This window comes from Phyllobates terribilis, unplaced genomic scaffold (assembly GCF_046119375.1).
Source record: "Phyllobates terribilis strain yellow unplaced genomic scaffold, ASM4611937v1 Scaffold_9__5_contigs__length_417890890, whole genome shotgun sequence".
Lineage (NCBI taxonomy): Eukaryota > Metazoa > Chordata > Amphibia > Anura > Dendrobatidae > Phyllobates > Phyllobates terribilis.
Window position 1 is genome coordinate 414,147,787 of NW_027362769.1, and position 22,843 is coordinate 414,170,629.

Below are 22,843 nucleotides of genomic sequence, written 5' to 3' on the forward strand. Positions count from 1 at the left end.
CTGTCACACACCGCTCACAATTCACCATACTACACCCCACCGAATATTACATCCCACAACATGCTAGATCCAGTGCCCCCCACTCACTGTCACACTCCGCTCACCTTTCACCACTCTACACCCCACCGAATATTACACCCCACAACATGCTGCATCCAGTGCCCCCCACTCACTGTCACACACCGCTCACCATTCACCACTCTACACCCCACCGAATATTACACCCACAACATGCTGGATCCAGTGCCCCCCACTCACTGTCACACACCGCTCACCATTCACCACTCTACACCTCACCGAATATTACATCCCACAACATGCTGGATCCAGTGCCCCCCACTCACTGTCACACACCGCTCACCATTCACCACTCTACACCCCAAAGAATATTACATCCCACAACATGCTGGATCCAGTGCCCCCCACTCACTGTCACACACCGCTCACCATTCACCACTCTACACCCCACCGAATATTACACCCACAACATGCTGCATCCAGTGCCCCCCACTCACTGTCACACACCGCTCACCATTCACCACTCTACACCCCAAAGAATATTACATCCCACAACATGCTGGATCCAGTGCCCCCCACTCACTGTCACACTCCACTCACCTTTCACCATTCTACACCCCACCGAATATTACACCCCACAACATGCTGGATCCAGTGCCCCCCACTCACTGTCACAGACCGCTCACCATTCACCACTGTACGCCCCACCGAATATTACACCCACAACATGCTGGATCCAGTGCCCCCCACTCACTGTCACACACCGCTCACCATTCACCACTCTACACCCCACCGAATATTACACCCAACAACATGCTGCATCCAGTGCCCCCCACTCACTGTCACACACCGCTCACCATTCACCACTCTACGCCCCACCGAATATTACACCCCACAACATGCTGCATCCAGTGCCCCCCACTCACTGTCACACACCGCTCACCATTCCCCACTCTACACCCCACCGAATATTACACCCCACAACATGCTGGATCCAGTGCCCCCCACTCACTGTCACACTCCGCTCACCATTCACCACTCTACACCCCACCGAATATTACATCCCACAACATGCTGGATCCAGTGCCCCCCACTCACTGTCACACTCCGCTCACCATTCACCACTCTACACCCCACCGAATATTACATCCCACAACATGCTGCATCCAGTGCTCCTCACTCACTGTCACACTCCGCTCACCATTCACCACTCTATACCCCACCGAATATTACACCCCACAACATGCTGGATCCAGTGCCCCCCACTCACTGTCACACTCCGCTCACAATTCACCATACTACACCCCACCGAATATTTCATCCCACAACATGCTAGATCCAGTGCCCCCCACTCACTGTCACACACAGCTCACCATTCACCACTCTACACCCCACCGAATATAACACCCCACCACATGCTGGATCCAGTGCCCCCCACTCACTGTCACACACCGCTCACCTTTCACCATTCTACACCCCACCGAATATTACACCCCACAACATGCTGGATCCAGTGCCCCCAACTCACTGTCACACACCGCTCACCATTCACCACTCTACACCCCACCGAATATTACACCCCACAACATGCTGGATCCAGTGTCCCCCACTCACTGTCACACTCCGCTCACCATTCACCACTCTATACTCCACCGAATATTACACCCACAACATGCTGCATCCAGTGCCCCCCACTCACTGTCACACACCGCTCACCATTCACCACTCTACACCCCAACGAATATTACACCCAACAACATGCTGGATCCAATGCCCCCCACTCAATGTCACACACCGCTCACAATTCACCATACTACACCCCACCGAATATTACACCCACAACATGCTGGATCCAGTGCCCCCCACTCACTGTCACACACCGCTCACAATTCACCATACTACACCCCACCGAATATTACACCCACAATGTGCTGGATCCAGTGCCCCCCACTCACTGTCACACTCCGCTCACCATTCACTACTCTACACCCCACCGAATATTACATCCCACAACATGCTGGTTCCAGTGCCCCCCACTCACTCTCACACTCCACTCACCATTCACCATACTACACCTCACCGAATATTACACCTCACAACATGCTGGATCCAGTGCCCCCCACTCACTGTCACACTCCGCTCACCATTCACCACTCTACACCCCACCGAATATTACACCCCACAACATGCTGGATCCAGTGCCCCCCACTCACTGTCACACACCGCTCACCATTCACCACTCTACACCCCATCGAATATTACACCCACAACATGCTGGATCCAGTGCCCCCCACTCACTGTCACACACCGCTCACCATTCACCACTCTACACCCCACCGAATATTACACTCACAACATGATGGATCCAGTGCCCCCCACTCACTGTCACACACCGCTCACCTTTCACCACTCTACACCCCACCGAATATTACACCCCACAACATGCTGCATCCAGTGCCCCCCACTCACTGTCACACACCGCTCACCTTTCACCACTCTACACCCCACCGAATATTACACCCACAACGTGCTGGATCCAGTGCCCCCCACTCACTGTCACACACCGCTCACCATTCACCACTCTACACCCCACCGAATATTACACCCCACAACGTGCTGGATCCAGTGCCCCCCACTCACTGTCACACACCGCTCACCATTCACCACTCTACACCCCACCGAATATTACACCCACAACATCCTGGATCCAGTGCCCCCCACTCACTTTCACACACCGCTCACCTTTCACCACTCTACACCCCACCGAATATTACACCCACAACGTGCTGGATCCAGTGCCCCCCACTCACTGTCACACACCGCTCACCATTCACCACTCTACACCCCACCGAATATTACACCCACAACATGCTGGATCCAGTGCCCCCCACTCACTGTCACACACCGCTCACAATTCACCATACTACACCCCACCGAATATTACATCCCACAACATGCTAGATCCAGTGCCCCCCACTCACTGTCACACACCGCTCACCTTTCACCACTCTACACCCCACCGAATATTACACCCCACAACATGCTGCATCCAGTGCCCCCCACTCACTGTCACACACCGCTCACCTTTCACCATTCTACACCCCACCGATTATTACACCCACAACATGCTGCATCCAGTGCCCCCCACTCACTGTCACACACCGCTCACCTTTCACCATTCTACACCCCACCGATTATTACACCCACAACATGCTGGATCCAGTGCCCCCCACTCACTGTCACACACCGCTCACAATTCACCATACTACACCCCACCGAATATTACACCCACAATATGCTGGATCCAGTGCCCCCCACTCACTGTCACACACCGCTCACCATTCACCACTCTACACCCCACCGATTATTACACCCACAACATGCTGGATCCAGTGCCCCCCACTCACTGTCACACACCGCTCACCTTTCACCATTCTACACCCCACCGATTATTACACCCACAACATGCTGGATCCAGTGCCCCCCACTCACTGTCACACACCGCTCACCATTCACCACTCTACACCCCACCGAATATTACACCCACAACATGATGGATCCAGTGCCCCCCACTCACTGTCACACACCACTCACCATTCACCACCCTACACCCCACCAAATATTACACCCAACAACATGCTGGATCCAGTGCCCCCCACTCACTGTCACACACCGCTCACCTTTCACCATTCCACACCCAACCGAATATTACACCCACAACATGCTGGATCCAGTGTCCCCCACTCACTGTCACACTCCGCTCACCATTCACCACTCTACACCCCACCGAATATTACACCCACAACATGCTGGATCCAGTGTCCCCCACTCACTGTCACACACCGCTCACCTTTCACCATTCTAAACCCCACCGAATATTACACCCACAACATGCTGGATCCAGTGTCCCCCACTCACTGTCACACTCCGCTCACCATTCACCACTCTACACCCCACCGAATATTACACCCACAACATGCTGGATCCAGTGTCCCCCACTCACTGTCACACACCGCTCACCATTCACCACTCTACACCCCACCGAATATTACACCCAACAACATGCTGGATCCAGTGCCCCCCACTCACTGTCACACACCGCTCACCTTTCACCATTCTACACCCAACCGAATATTACACCCACAACATGCTGGATCCAGTGCCCCCCACTCACTGTCACACACCGCTCACCATTCACCACTCTATACCCCACCAAATATTACACCCACAACATGCTGGATCCAGTGCCCCCAACTCACTGTCACACACCGCTCACCATTCACCACTCTACACCCCACCGAATATTACACCCCACAACATGCTGGATCCAGTGTCCCCCACTCACTGTCACACTCCGCTCACCATTCACCACTCTATACCCCACAGAATATTACACCCAACAACATACTGGATCCAGTGCCCCCCACTCACTGTCACACTCCGCTCATCATTCACCACTCTACACCCCACCGAATATTACACCCCACAACACGTTGGATCCAGTGCCCCACACTCACTGTCACACACCACTCACCATTCATCACTCTACACCCCACCGAATATTACACCCCACAACATGCTGGATCCAGTGCCCCCCATTCACTGTCACACACCGCTCACCATTCACCATTCTACACCCCACCGAATATTACACCCAACAACATGCTGGATCCACTGCCCCCCACTCACTGTCACACTCGGCTCACCATTCACCATTCTACACCCCACCGAATATTACACCCCACAACATGCTGGATCCACTGCCCCCCACTCACTGTCACACTCGGCTCACCATTCACCATTCTACACCCCATCGAATATTACACCCAACAACATGCTGGATCCACTGCCCCCCACTCACTGTCACACTCCGTTCACCATTCACCACTCTTCACCCCACCGAATATTACACCCCACAACATGATGGATCCAGTGCCCCCTACTCACTGTCACACACCGCTCACCATTCACCACTCTACACCCCATCGAATATTACACCCACAACATGCTGGATCCAGTGCCCCCCACTCACTGTCACACACCGCTCACCATTCACCACTCTACACCCCACCGAATATTACACCCACAACATGATGGATCCAGTGCCCCCCACTCACTGTCACACACCGCTCACCTTTCACCACTCTACACCCCACCGAATATTACACCCCACAACATGCTGCATCCAGTGCCCCCCACTCACTGTCACACACCGCTCACCTTTCACCACTCTACACCCCACCGAATATTACACCCACAACGTGCTGGATCCAGTGCCCCCCACTCACTGTCACACACCGCTCACCATTCACCACTCTACACCCCACCGAATATTACACCCACAACATCCTGGATCCAGTGCCCCCCACTCACTGTCACACACCGCTCACCTTTCACCACTCTACACCCCACCGAATATTACACCCACAACGTGCTGGATCCAGTGCCCCCCACTCACTGTCACACACCGCTCACCATTCACCACTCTACACCCCACCGAATATTACACCCACAACATGCTGGATCCAGTGCCCCCCACTCACTGTCACACACCGCTCACAATTCACCATACTACACCCCACCGAATATTACATCCCACAACATGCTAGATCCAGTGCCCCCCACTCACTGTCACACTCCGCTCACCTTTCACCACTCTACACCCCACCGAATATTACACCCCACAACATGCTGCATCCAGTGCCCCCCACTCACTGTCACACACCGCTCACCATTCACCACTCTACACCCCACCGAATATTACACCCACAACATGCTGGATCCAGTGCCCCCCACTCACTGTCACACACCGCTCACCATTCACCACTCTACACCTCACCGAATATTACATCCCACAACATGCTGGATCCAGTGCCCCCCACTCACTGTCACACACCGCTCACCATTCACCACTCTACACCCCAAAGAATATTACATCCCACAACATGCTGGATCCAGTGCCCCCCACTCACTGTCACACACCGCTCACCATTCACCACTCTACACCCCACCGAATATTACACCCACAACATGCTGCATCCAGTGCCCCCCACTCACTGTCACACACCGCTCACCATTCACCACTCTACACCCCAAAGAATATTACATCCCACAACATGCTGGATCCAGTGCCCCCCACTCACTGTCACACTCCACTCACCTTTCACCATTCTACACCCCACCGAATATTACACCCCACAACATGCTGGATCCAGTGCCCCCCACTCACTGTCACAGACCGCTCACCATTCACCACTGTACGCCCCACCGAATATTACACCCACAACATGCTGGATCCAGTGCCCCCCACTCACTGTCACACACCGCTCACCATTCACCACTCTACACCCCACCGAATATTACACCCAACAACATGCTGCATCCAGTGCCCCCCACTCACTGTCACACACCGCTCACCATTCACCACTCTACGCCCCACCGAATATTACACCCCACAACATGCTGCATCCAGTGCCCCCCACTCACTGTCACACACCGCTCACCATTCCCCACTCTACACCCCACCGAATATTACACCCCACAACATGCTGGATCCAGTGCCCCCCACTCACTGTCACACTCCGCTCACCATTCACCACTCTACACCCCACCGAATATTACATCCCACAACATGCTGGATCCAGTGCCCCCCACTCACTGTCACACTCCGCTCACCATTCACCACTCTACACCCCACCGAATATTACATCCCACAACATGCTGCATCCAGTGCTCCTCACTCACTGTCACACTCCGCTCACCATTCACCACTCTATACCCCACCGAATATTACACCCCACAACATGCTGGATCCAGTGCCCCCCACTCACTGTCACACTCCGCTCACAATTCACCATACTACACCCCACCGAATATTTCATCCCACAACATGCTAGATCCAGTGCCCCCCACTCACTGTCACACACCACTCATCATTCACCACTCTACATCCCACCGAATATTACACCCAACAACATGCTGGATCCAGTGCCCCCCACTCACTGTCACACTCCGCTCACCATCCACCACTCTACACCCCACCAAATATTACACCCACAACATGCTGGATCCAGTGCCCCCCACTCACTGTCACACTCCGCTCACCATCCACTACTCTACACCCAACCAAATATTACACCCACAACATGCTGGATCCAGTGCCCCCCACTCACTGTCACACACCGCTCACCATTCACCACTCTACACCCTACAGAATATTACATCCCACAACATGCTGGATCCAGTGCCCCCCACTCACTGTCACAGTCCGCTCACCTTTCACCACTCTACACCCCACCGAATATTACACCCCACAACATGCTGCATCCAGTGCCCCCCACTCACTGTCACACACCGCTCACCATTCACCACTCTACACCCCACCGAATATTACACCCAACAACATGCAGGATCCAGTGCCCCCCACTCACTGTCACACACCGCTCACCATTCACCACTCTACACCCCACCGGATATTACACCCCACAACATGCTGGATCCTGTGCCCCCCACTCACTGTCACACTCCGCTCACCTTTCACCACTCTACACCCCACCGAATATTACACCCCACAACATGCTGGATCCAGTGTCCCCCACTCACTGTCACACACCGCTCACCATTCACCACTCTACACCCCACCGAATATTACACCCCACAACATGCTGCATCCAGTGCCCCCCACTCACTGTCACACACCGCTCACCATTCACCACTCTACACCCCACCGAATATTACACCCAACAACATGCTGGATCCAGTGCCCCCCACTCACTGTCACACACCACTCACCTTTCACCACTCTACACCCCACCGAATATTACATCCCACAACATGCTGGATCCAGTGCCCCCCACTCACTGTCACACTCCGCTCACCATTCACCAATCTACACCCCATCGAATATTACACCCTACAACATGCTGGATCCAGTGCCCCCCACTCATTGTCACACACAGCTCACCTTTCACCACTCTACACCCCACCGAATATCACACCCCACAACATGCTGGATCCAGTGCCCCCCACTCACTGTCACACACCGCTCACCATTCACCACTCTACACCCCACCGAATATTACACCCACAACATGCTGGATCCAGTGCCCCACACTCATCGTCACACACCGCTCACCTTTCACTACTCTACACCCCACCGAATATTACACCCCACATCATGCTGGATCCAGTGCCCCCCAATCACTGTCACACACAGCTCACCTTTCACCACTCTACACCCCACCGAATATTACACCCCACAGCATGCTGGATTCAGGGCCCCCCACTCACTGTCACACACAGCTCACCTTTCACCATTCTACACCCCACCGAATATTACACCCCACAACATGCTGGATCCAGTGCCCCCCACTCACTATCACAAACCGCTCACCTTTCACCATTCTACACCCCACCGAATATTACACCCAAGAACATGTTGGATCCAGTGTCCCCAACTCTCTGTCACACACAGCTCTCCTATCACCACTCTACACCCCACCGAATATTACACCCCACAACATGCTGAATCCAGTGCCACCACTTACTGTGACACTCCGCTCATAATTCACTATTCTACACCCCACCGAATATTACATCCCACAACATGCTGGATCCAGTGCCCCCCACTCACTTTCACACAACACTCACCATTCACCACTCTACACCCCACCGAATATTCCACCCCACAACATACTGGATCCAGTGCCCCCCACTCACTGTCACACACCGCTCACCATTCACCACTCTACACCCCACCGAATATTACACCCACAACATGCTGGATCCACTGCTCCTCACTTACTGTCTCACTCCGCTCACCTTTCACCACTCTACACCCCACCGAATATTACACCCACAACATGCTGGATCCACTGCTCCTCACTTACTGTCTCACTCCGCTCACCTTTCACCACTCTACACCCCACCGAATATTACACCCAACAACATGCTGGATCCAGTGCCCCCCACTCACTGTCACACACCGCTCACCATTCATCACTCTACACCCCACCGAATATTACACCTGTAATGCAGCGGCTTGCGGCATTACTGTAATGGTCCAGGTGGTGTTTTGGCCGACAACGTACCTCCCCTAGGTGACTGGTCACATGTCTGTGACATCGCACAGGTCCTGTGCACACAGAAGGTGTGATCACATGACTGTGACAGCAGCACAGGTCCTGTGTGTGCACTAGAGGATATATAAACCCTGGTAGATTTGAGACAGGTGTGTAAGGCATGAGTCCTGTTCCCGTGTGGTACACTGTTGGCCTGGAGAGGCCTGGAGAGGCCTGGAGAGGCCTGGAGAGGCCTGGAGAGGCCTGGAGAGGCCTGGAGAGGCCTGGAGAGGCCTGGAGAGGCCTGGAGAAGCCTGAAAGGCAGAGGCTGGATCCTTATGTGTAATCGATACCGGTATCCTTGGAGGGCCAGAGGCTGAATGTTAGGTGAGAAAACATACCAGTAGCCTTTGAAGGAACGAGGGCTGGAGACCTCCATCTGGGAAGCCGTAAAGCCACAGCTGTGGCAGAACAAACCTGAATGAAGCAGCTAAAACCCGGCAAAGGTAAAACACTGCATTATATGGACGTTCATATAAGTGACTTTGCTAGACGCTGTAACTGGAGCCAAGTGGGCCTGTCTGCCACTTGAAAGGCTCCTGGACATTATATGTGTAATATGTCGGCGAGCCACTGAGATGGACTCGGTGATAAGCAGTAGTGAAATGTAATAAACTGCTGGATTGTGAAATACTGGAAAACGTTGCATGTGTGCTTTAATTGACCCGGTGCAGCGAGTGTCCCCCAGTATGAGGACTAGTGCTGCCTTACACACCCCACAACATGCTGGATCCTGTGCCCCCCACTCACTGTCACACACCGCTCACCATTCACCACTCTACACCCCACCGAATATTACACCCCACAACATGCAGGATCCAGTGCCCCCCACTCACTGTCACACACCGCTCACCATTCACCACTCTACACCCCACCGAATATTACACCCCACAACATGCAGGATCCAGTGCCCCCCACTCACTGTCACACACCGCTCACCATTCACCATACTACACCCCACCGAATATTACACCCCACAACATGCTGGATCCAGTGCCCCCCATTCACTGTCACACTCCGATCACCTTTCACCACTCTACACCCCACAGAATATTACACCCACAACATGCTGGATCCAGTGCCCCCCACTCACTGTCACACTCCGCTCACCTTTCACCACTCTACACCCCACCGAATATTACACCCCACAACATGCTGGATCCAGTGCCCCCCACTCACTGTCACACACAGCTCACCTTTCACCACTCTATACCCCACCGAATATTACACCCACAACATGCTGGATCCACTGCCCCCCACTCACTGTCACACACCGCTCAACTTTCACCATTCTACACCCCACCGAATATTACACCCACAACATGCTGGATCCACTGCCCCCCACTCACTGTCACACACAGCTCACCATTCACCACTCTACACCCCACCGAATATTACACCCAACAACATACTGGATCCAGTGCCCGCCACTCATTGTCACACACAGCTCACCATTCACCACTCTACACCCCACCAAATATTACACCCACAACATGCTGGATCCAGTGCCCCCCACTCACTGTCACACACAGCTCACCATTCACCACTCTATACCCCACAGAATATTACACCCACAACATGCTGGATCCAGTGCCCCCCACTCATTGTCACACACAGCTCACCATCCACCACTCTACACCCCACCGAATATTACACCCACAACATCCTGGATCCAGTGCCCCCCACTCACTGTCACACACCGCTCACCATTCACCACTCTATACGCCACCGAATATTACACCCACAACATGCTGGATCCAGTGCCCCCCACTCACTGTCACACACCGCTCACCATTCACCACTCTATACCCCACCGAATATTACACCCACAACATGCTGGATCCAGTGCCCCCCACTCACTGTCACACACAGCTCACCATTCACCACTCTATACCCCACCGAATATTACACCCAAAACATGCTGGATCCAGTGCCCCCCACTCACTGTCACACTCCGCTCACCATTCACCACTCTACACCCCACCGAATATTACACCCACATCGTGCTGGATCCAGTGCCCCCCACTCACTGTCACACACCTCTCACCATTCACCACTCTACACCCCACCGAATATTACACCCCACAACATGCTGGATCCAGTGCCCCCCACTCACTGTCACACACCGCTCACCATTCACCATTCTACATCCCACCAAATATTACACCCACAACATCCTGGATCCAGTGCCCCCCACTCACTGTCACACACCGCTCACCTTTCACCACTCTACACCCCACCAAATATTTCACCCACAACATGCTGGATCCAGTGTCCCCCACTCACTGTAACACACCACTCACATTTCATCATTCTGCACCCCACCGAATATTACACCCACAACATGCTGTATCCAGTGCCCCCCACTCACTGTCACACACCGCTCACCTTTCGCCACTCTACACCCCACCGAATAATACACCCCACAACATGCTGGATCCAGTGCCCCCTACTAACTGTCACACACCGCTTACCTTTCACCACTCTACACCCCACCAAATATTACACCCACAACTTGCTGGATCCAGTGCCCCCCACTCACTGTCACACTCCGCTCACCTTTCACCACTCTACACCCCACCAAATATTACACCCCACAACATGCAGGATCCAGTGCCCCCCACTCACTGTCACACACCGCTCACATTTCACCACTCTACACCCCACCAAATATTACACCCCACAACATGCAGGATCCAGTGCCCCCCACTCACTGTCACACACCGCTCACATTTCACCACTCTACACCCCACCAAATATTACACCCCACAACATGCAGGATCCAGTGCCCCCCACTCACTGTCACACACCACTCACTTTTCACCACTCTACCCCGCACTGAATATTACACCCCACAACATGCTGCATCCAGTGCCCCCCACTCACTGTCACACACCGCTCACATTTCACCACTCTACACCCCACCGAATATTACACCCCACAACATGCAGGATCCAGTGCCCCCCACTCACTGTCACACACCACTCACTTTTCACCACTCTACCCCGCACTGAATATTACACCCCACAACATGCTGGATCCAGTGCCCCCCACTCACTGTCACACACCGCTCACATTTCACCACTCTACACCCCACCGAATATTACACCCCACAACATGCAAGATCCAGTGTCCCCCACTCACTGTCACACACCACTCACCATTCACCACTCTACACCCCACTGAATATTACACCCACAACAGGCTGGATCCAGTTCCCCCCACTCACTGTCACACACCGTTCACCATTCACCACTCTACACCCCACCGAATATTACACCCCACAACATGCTGGATCCAGTGCCCCCCAACTCTCTGTCACACACCGCTCACCTTTCACCATTCTACACCCCACCGAATATTACACCCCACAACATGCTGGATCCAGTGCCCCCCAACTCTCTGTCACACACCGCTCACCATTCACCACTCTACACCCCACCAAATATTTCACCCACAACATGCTGGATCCAGTGTCCCCCACTCACTGTAACACACCACTCACATTTCATCATTCTGCACCCCACCGAATATTACACCCACAACATGCTGTATCCAGTGCCCCCCACTCACTGTCACACACCGCTCACCTTTCGCCACTCTACACCCCACCGAATAATACACCCCACAACATGCTGGATCCAGTGCCCCCTACTAACTGTCACACACCGCTCACCTTTCACCACTCTACACCCCACCAAATATTTCACCCACAACATGCTGGATCCAGTGCCCCCCACTCACTGTTACACACCACACACCTTCACCACTCTACACCCCACCGAATATTACACCCACAACATGCTGGATCCAGTGCCCCCCACTCACTGTCACACACCACTCACCTTTCACCACTCTACACCCCACCGAATATTACACCCCACAACAGGCTGGATCCAGTGCCCCCCACTCACTGTCACACACCACACACCTTCACCACTCTACACCCCACCGAATATTACACCCACAACATGCTGGATCCAGTGCCCCCCACTCACTGTCACACACCGCTCACCATTCACCACTCTACGCCCCACCGAATATTACACCCACAACATGCTGGATCCAGTGCCCCCCACTCACTGTCACACTCCACTCACCATTCACCACTCTACACCCCACCGAATATTACACCCACAACATGCTGGATCCAGTGCCCCCCACTCACTGTCACACTCCGCTCACCTTTCACCATTCTACACCCCACCGAATATTACACCCACAACAGGCTGGATCCAGTGCCCCCCACTCACTGTCACACACCACACACCTTCACCACTCTACACCCCACTGAATATTACACCCACAACATGCTGGATCCAGTGCCCCCCACTCACTGTCACACACCGCTCACCTTTCACCACTCTACACCCCACCAAATATTACACCCACAACATGCTGGATCCAGTGCCCCCCACTCACTGTCACACACCGCTCACCTTTCACCACTCTACACCCCACCAAATATTACACCCACAACATGCTGGATCCAGTGCCCCCCACTCACTGTCACACTCCGCTCACCTTTCACCACTCTACACCCCACCGAATATTACACCCACAACATGCTGGATCCAGTGCCCCCCACTCACTGTCACACACCACTCACCATTCACCACCCTACACCCCACCAAATATTACACCCACAACATGCTGGATCCAGTGCCCCCCACTCACTGTCACACACCGCTCACCATTCACCACTCTACACCCCACCGAATATTACACCCACAACATGCTGGATCCAGTGCCTCCCACTCACTGTCACACACCGCTCACCATTCACCACTCTACACCCCACCGAATATTACACCCACAACATGCTGGATCCAGTGCCTCCCACTCACTGTCACACACCACTCACCATTCACCACCCTACGCCCCACCAAATATTACACCCACAACATGCTGGATCCAGTGCCCCCCACTCACTGTCACACACCACACACCTTCACCACTCTACACCCCACTGAATATTACACCCACAACATGCTGGATCCAGTGCCCCCCACTCACTGTCACACACCACTCACCATTCACCACCCTACACCCCACCAAATATTACACCCACAACATGCTGGATCCAGTGCCCCCCACTCACTGTCACATACCGCTCACCATTCACCACTCTACACCCCACCGAATATTACACCCACAACATGCTGGATCCAGTGCCCCCCACTCACTGTCACACTCCGCTCACCTTTCACCACTCTACACCCCACCGAATATTACACCCACAACATGCTGGATCCAGTGCCCCCCACTCACTGTCACACCGCTCACCATTCACCACTCTACACCCCACCGAATATTACATCCCACAACATGCTGGATCCAGTGCCCCCCACTCACTGTCACACCGCTCACCATTCACCACTCTACACCCCACCGAATATTACATCCCACAACATGCTGCATCCAGTGCCCCCCACTCACTGTCACACTCCGCTCACCATTCACCACTCTACACCCCACCGAATATTACACCCCACAACATGCTGCATCCAGTGCCCCCCACTCACTGTCACACACCGCTCACCATTCACCACTCTACACCCCACCGAATATTACACCCACAACATGCTGGATCCAGTGCCCCCCACTCATTGTCACACACAGCTCACCATTCACCACTCTACACCCCACCAAATATTACACCCACAACATGCTGGATCCAGTGTCCCCCACTCACTGTCACACACAGCTCACCATTCACCACTCTATACCCCAAAGAATATTACACCCTACAACATGCAGGATCCAGTGCCCCTCACTCACTGTCACACTCCGCTCACCTTTCACCATTCTACACCCCACCGAATATTACACCCACAACATGCTGGATCCAGTGCCCCCCACTCACTGTCACACACAGCTCACCATTCACCACTCTACACCCCACCGAATATTACACCCCACAACATGCTGGATCCAGTGCCCCCACTCACTGTCACACACCGCTCACCATTCACCACTCTACACCCCACCGAATATTACACCCCACAACATGCTGGATCCAGTGCCCCCCACTCACTGTCACACTCCGCTCACTATTCACCACTCTACACCCAACCGAATATTACACCCACAACATGCTGGATCCAGTGCCCCCCACTCACTGTCACATACCACTCACCTTTCACCACTCTACACCCCACCAAATATTACACCCACAACTTGCTGGATCCAGTGCCCCCCACTCACTGTCACACTCCGCTCACCTTTCACCACTCTACACCCTTCCGATTATTACACCCCACAACATGCTGGATCCAGTGCCCCCCACTCACTGTCACACACTGCTCACATTTCACCACTCTACACCCCACCGAATATTACACCCCACAACATGCAGGATCCAGTGCCCCCCACTCACTGTCACACACCACTCACTTTTCACCACTCTACCCCGCACTGAATATTACACCCCACAACATGCTGGATCCAGTGTCCCCCACTCACTGTCACAAACCGCTCATCATTCACCACTCTACACCCCACCGAATATTACACCCCACAACATGCAAGATCCAGTGTCCTCCACTCACTGTCACACACCACTCACCATTCACCACTCTACATCCCACTGAATATTACACCCACAACAGGCTGGATCCAGCTCCCCCCACTCACTGTCACACACCGCTCACCATTCACCACTCTACACCCCACCGAATATTACACCCCACAACATGCTGGATCCAGTGCCCCCCAACTCTGTCACACACCGCTCACCTTTCACCACTCTGCACCCCTCCGAATATTACACCCACAACATGCTGGATCCACTGCCCCCCACTCACTGTCACACACCACTCACATTTCATCATTCTGCACCCCACCGAATATTACACCCACAACATGCTGGATCCAGTGCCCCCCACTCACTGTCACACACCGCTCACCTTTCACCACTCTACACCCCACCGAATAATACACCCCACAACATGCTGGATCCAGTGCCCCCTACTAACTGTCACACACCGCTCACCTTTCACCACTCTACACCCCACCGAATAATACACCCCACAACATGCTGGATCCAGTGCCCGCCACTCACTGTCACACATCTCTCACCTTTCGCCATTCTACACCCCACCGAATATTACACCCCACAACATGCTGGATCCAGTACCCCCCACTCACTGTCACACACCGCTCACCATTCACCACTCTACACCCCACCGAATATTACACCCACAACAGGCTGGATCCAGTGCCCCCCACTCACTGTCACACACCACACACCTTCACCACTCTACACCCCACCGAATATTACACCCACAACATGCTGGATCCAGTGCCCCCCACTCACTGTCACACTCCACTCACCATTCACCACTCTACACCCCACCGAATATTACACCCACAACATGCTGGATCCAGTGCCCCCCACTCACTGTCACACTCCGCTCACCTTTCACCATTCTACACCCCACCGAATATTACACCCCCAACAGGCTGGATCCAGTGCCCCCCACTCACTGTCACACACCACACACTTTCACCACTCTACACCCCACTGAATATTACACCCACAACATGCTGGATCCAGTGCCCCCCACTCACTGTCACACACCACTCACCATTCACCACCCTAAACCCCACCAAATATTACACCCACAACATGCTGGATCCAGTGCCCCCCACTCATTGTCACACACCGCTCACCATTCACCACTCTACACCCCACTGAATATTACACCCACAACATGCTGGATCCAGTGCCCCCCACTCACTGTCACACACCACTCACCATTCACCACCCTACACCCCACCAAATATTACACCCACAACATGCTGGATCCAGTGCCCCCCACTCACTGTCACACACCACACACCTTCACCACTCTACACCCCACTGAATATTACACCCACAACACGTTGGATCCAGTGCCCCCCACTCACTGTCACACACCACTCACCATTCACCACCCTAAACCCCACCAAATATTACACCCACAACATGCTGGATCCAGTGCCCCCCACTCACTGTCACACACCGCTCACCATTCACCACTCTACACCCCACCGAATATTACACCCACAACATGCTGGATCCAGTGCCCCCCACTCACTGTCACACTCCGCTCACCTTTCACCACTCTACACCCCACTGAATATTACACCCACAACATGCAAGATCCAGTGCCCCCCACTCACTGTCACACACCGCTCACCTTTCACCACTCTACAGCCCACCGAATATTACACCCACAACATGCTGGATCCAGTGCCCCCCACTCACTGTCACACCGCTCACCATTCACCACTCTACACCCCACCGAATATTACATCCCACAACATGCTGGATCCAGTGCCCCCCACTCACTGTCACACTCCGCTCACCATTCACCACTCTACACCCCACCGAATATTACACCCCACAACATGCTGCATCCAGTGCCCCCCACTCACTGTCACACACCGCTCACCATTCACCACTCTACACCCCACCGAATATTACACCCACAACATGCTGGATCCAGTGCCCCCCACTCATTGTCACACACAGCTCACCATTCACCACTCTACACCCCACCAAATATTACACCCACAACATGCTGGATCCAGTGCCCCCCACTCACTGTCACACACAGCTCACCATTCACCACTCTATACCCAACCGAATATTACACCCACAACATGCTGGATCCAGTGCCCCCCACTCACTGTCACACACAGCTCACCATTCACCACTCTACACCCCACCGAATATTACACCCCACAACATGCTGCATCCAGTGCCCCCCACACACTGTCACACACCGCTCACCATTCACCACTCTACACCCCACCGAATATTACACCGCACAACATGCTGCATCCAGTGCCCCCCACTCACTGTCACACACCGCTCACCTTTCACCACTCTACACCCCACCGAATATTACACCCCACAACATGCTGGATCCACTGCCCCCCACTCACTGTCACACACCGCTCACCATTCACCACTGTACACCCCACCGAATATTACACCCCACAACATGCTGCATCCAGTGCCCCCCACTCACTGTCACACACCGCTCACCATTCACCACTCTACACCCCACCGAATATTACACCCACAACATGCTGGATCCAGTGCCCCCCAATCATTGTCACACACAGCTCACCATTCACCACTCTATACCCCACCGAATATTACACCCACAACATGCTGGATCCAGTGCCCCCCACTCATTGTCACACACAGCTCACCATTCACCACTCTACACCCCACCGAATATTACACCCCACAACATGCTGCATCCAGTGCCCCCCACTCACTGTCACACACCGCTCACCATTCACCACTCTACACCCCACCGAATATTACACCCACAACATGCTGGATCCAGTGCCCCCCACTCACTGTCACACACCGCTCACCATTCACCACTCTACACCCCACCGAATATTATACCCCACAACATGCTGGATCCAGTGCCCCCCACTCACTGTCACACACCGCTCACCATTCACCACTCTACACCCCACCGAATATTACACCCCACAACATGCTGGATCCAGTGCCCCCCACTCACTGTCACACACCGCTCACCTTTCACCACTCTACACCCCACCGAATATTACACCCACAACGTGCTGGATCCAGTGCCCCCCACTCACTGTCACACACCGCTCACCATTCACCACTCTACACCCCACCGAATATTACACCCTCAACATGCTGGATCCAGTGCCCCCCACTCACTGTCACACACCGCTCACCATTCACCACTCTACACCCCACCGAATATTACACCCCACAACATGCTGGATCCAGTGCCCCCCACTCACTGTCACACACCGCTCACCTTTCACCACTCTACACCCCACCGAATATTACACCCCACAACATGCTGGATCCAGTGCCCCCCACTCACTGTCACACACCGCTCACCATTCACCACTCTACACCCCACCGAATATTACACCCTCAACATGCTGCATCCAGTGCCCCCCACTCACTGTCACACTCCGCTCACCATTCACCACTCTATACCCCACCGAATATTACACCCCACCACATGCTGAATCCAGTGCCCCCCACTCACTGTCACACACCGCTCACCATTCACCACTCTACACCCCACCGAATATTACACCCCACAACATGCTGCATCCAGTGCCCCCCACTCACTGTCACACACCGCTCACCTTTCACCACTCTACACCCCACCGAATATTACACCCACAACATGCTGGATCCAGTGCCCCCCACTCACTGTCACACTCCGCTCACCTTTCACCATTCTACACCCCACCGAATATTACACCCCCAACAGGCTGGATCCAGTGCCCCCCACTCACTGTCACACACCACACACTTTCACCACTCTACACCCCACTGAATATTACACCCACAACATGCTGGATCCAGTGCCCCCCACTCACTGTCACACACCACTCACCATTCACCACCCTAAACCCCACCAAATATTACACCCACAACATGCTGGATCCAGTGCCCCCCACTCACTGTCACACACCGCTCACCATTCACCACTCTACACCCCACTGAATATTACACCCACAACATGCTGGATCCAGTGCCCCCCACTCACTGTCACACACCACTCACCATTCACCACCCTACACCCCACCAAATATTACACCCACAACATGCTGGATCCAGTGCCCCCCACTCACTGTCACACACCACACACCTTCACCACTCTACACCCCACTGAATATTACACCCACAACACGTTGGATCCAGTGCCCCCCACTCACTGTCACACACCACTCACCATTCACCACCCTAAACCCCACCAAATATTACACCCACAACATGCTGGATCCAGTGCCCCCCACTCACTGTCACACACCGCTCACCATTCACCACTCTACACCCCACCGAATATTACACCCACAACATGCTGGATCCAGTGCCCCCCACTCACTGTCACACTCCGCTCACCTTTCACCACTCTACACCCCACCGAATATTACACCCACAACATGCAAGATCCAGTGCCCCCCACTCACTGTCACACACCGCTCACCTTTCACCACTCTACACCCCACCGAATATTACACCCACAACATGCTGGATCCAGTGCCCCCCACTCACTGTCACACCGCTCACCATTCACCACTCTACACCCCACCGAATATTACATCCCACAACATGCTGGATCCAGTGCCCCCCACTCACTGTCACACTCCGCTCACCATTCACCACTCTACACCCCACCGAATATTACACCCCACAACATGCTGCATCCAGTGCCCCCCACTCACTGTCACACACCGCTCACCATTCACCACTCTACACCCCACCGAATATTACACCCACAACATGCTGGATCCAGTGCCCCCCACTCATTGTCACACACAGCTCACCATTCACCACTCTACACCCCACCAAATATTACACCCACAACATGCTGGATCCAGTGCCCCCCACTCACTGTCACACACAGCTCACCATTCACCACTCTATACCCAACCGAATATTACACCCACAACATGCTGGATCCAGTGCCCCCCACTCACTGTCACACACAGCTCACCATTCACCACTCTACACCCCACCGAATATTACACCCACAACATGCTGGATCCAGTGCCCCCCACTCACTGTCACACACCGCTCACCATTCACCACTCTACACCCCACCGAATATTACACCGCACAACATGCTGCATCCAGTGCCCCCCACTCACTGTCACACACCGCTCACCTTTCACCACTCTACACCCCACCGAATATTACACCCACAACATGCTGGATCCAGTGCCCCCCACTCATTGTCACACACAGCTCACCATTCACCACTCTACACCCCACCAAATATTACACCCACAACATGCTGGATCCAGTGCCCCCCACTCACTGTCACACACAGCTCACCATTCACCACTCTATACCCAACCGAATATTACACCCACAACATGCTGGATCCAGTGCCCCCCACTCACTGTCACACACAGCTCACCATTCACCACTCTACACCCCACCGAATATTACACCCACAACATGCTGGATCCAGTGCCCCCCACTCACTGTCACACACCGCTCACCATTCACCACTGTACACCCCACCGAATATTACACCCCACAACATGCTGCATCCAGTGCCCCCCACTCACTGTCACACACCGCTCACCATTCACCACTCTACACCCCACCGAATATTACACCCACAACATGCTGGATCCAGTGCCCCCCACTCATTGTCACACACAGCTCACCATTCACCACTCTATACCCCACCGAATATTACACCCACAACATGCTGGATCCAGTGCCCCCCACTCATTGTCACACACAGCTCACCATTCACCACTCTACACCCCACCGAATATTACACCCCACAACATGCTGCATCCAGTGCCCCCCACTCACTGTCACACACCGCTCACCATTCACCACTCTACACCCCACCGAATATTACACCCACAACATGCTGGATCCAGTGCCCCCCACTCACTGTCACACACCGCTCACCATTCACCACTCTACACCCCACCGAATATTATACCCCACAACATGCTGGATCCAGTGCCCCCCACTCACTGTCACACACCGCTCACCATTCACCACTCTACACCCCACCGAATATTACACCCCACAACATGCTGGATCCAGTGCCCCCCACTCACTGTCACACACCGCTCACCTTTCACCACTCTACACCCCACCGAATATTACACCCACAACGTGCTGGATCCAGTGCCCCCCACTCACTGTCACACACCGCTCACCATTCACCACTCTACACCCCACCGAATATTACACCCTCAACATGCTGGATCCAGTGCCCCCCACTCACTGTCACACACCGCTCACCATTCACCACTCTACACCCCACCGAATATTACACCCCACAACATGCTGGATCCAGTGCCCCCCACTCACTGTCACACACCGCTCACCTTTCACCACTCTACACCCCACCGAATATTACACCCCACAACATGCTGGATCCAGTGCCCCCCACTCACTGTCACACACCGCTCACCATTCACCACTCTACACCCCACCGAATATTACACCCTCAACAGGCTGGATCCAGTGCCTCCCACTCACTGTCACACTCCGCTCACCATTCACCACTCTATACCCCACCGAATATTACACCCTCAACATGCTGCATCCAGTGCCCCCCACTCACTGTCACACACCGCTCACCATTCACCACTCTACACCCCACCGAATATTACACCCCACAACATGCTGGATCCAGTGCCCCCCACTCACTGTCACACACCACTTACCTTTCACCACTCTATACCCCACCGAATATTACACCCACAACATGCTGGATCCACTGCCCCCCACTCAGACCCCCTAAGCCTTGTCCTCACCTGATGTCTTGCTGCAGCCGCTGCAGATTGAGAAATAAACACATTTCCGTGAACGCTTCTTTTTACTTTGGGGAGAAGGTAAATAGCGGGTTACACATTAACATTTCACAGGAGTCAAAGTTCAGAGGTGAATGATGCATGGGGGGGCTCAGTCCTGATAAACAGGGAAGATGAAAGGAGGCCCCTCCCCCGTGTACATCACATACATTCAAAGCCTGACATTTTCTGGGATAAACACTTCATTTTCAAGGGTGCCAATACTTTCAGCCATGACTATGTGGCAATCGACTGCTGGGATTGCATCTACTGGGGATGATGGTCGGCACTCCAACATGGCGGACTAGGGTCAGAACTGACAGCAGCCAGCTTTATTATCCTCATATAAAGCAATTACATTATAG

General features: G+C 53.8%; 1 protein-coding gene across 1 annotated transcript in view; it reads right to left on the reverse strand.

Annotated features, from left to right (window-relative positions):
- Positions 1–22,544, reverse strand: part of QPRT (quinolinate phosphoribosyltransferase) — a 34,437-nt gene extending 11,893 nt beyond the window's left edge. The window contains exon 1 of the mRNA XM_073649041.1: positions 22,443–22,544. The gene's annotated coding sequence lies outside the window, so the exon portion shown is untranslated. The remainder of the gene's footprint in view (positions 1–22,442) is intronic.
- Between the last annotated feature and the right edge of the window lie 299 nt (positions 22,545–22,843).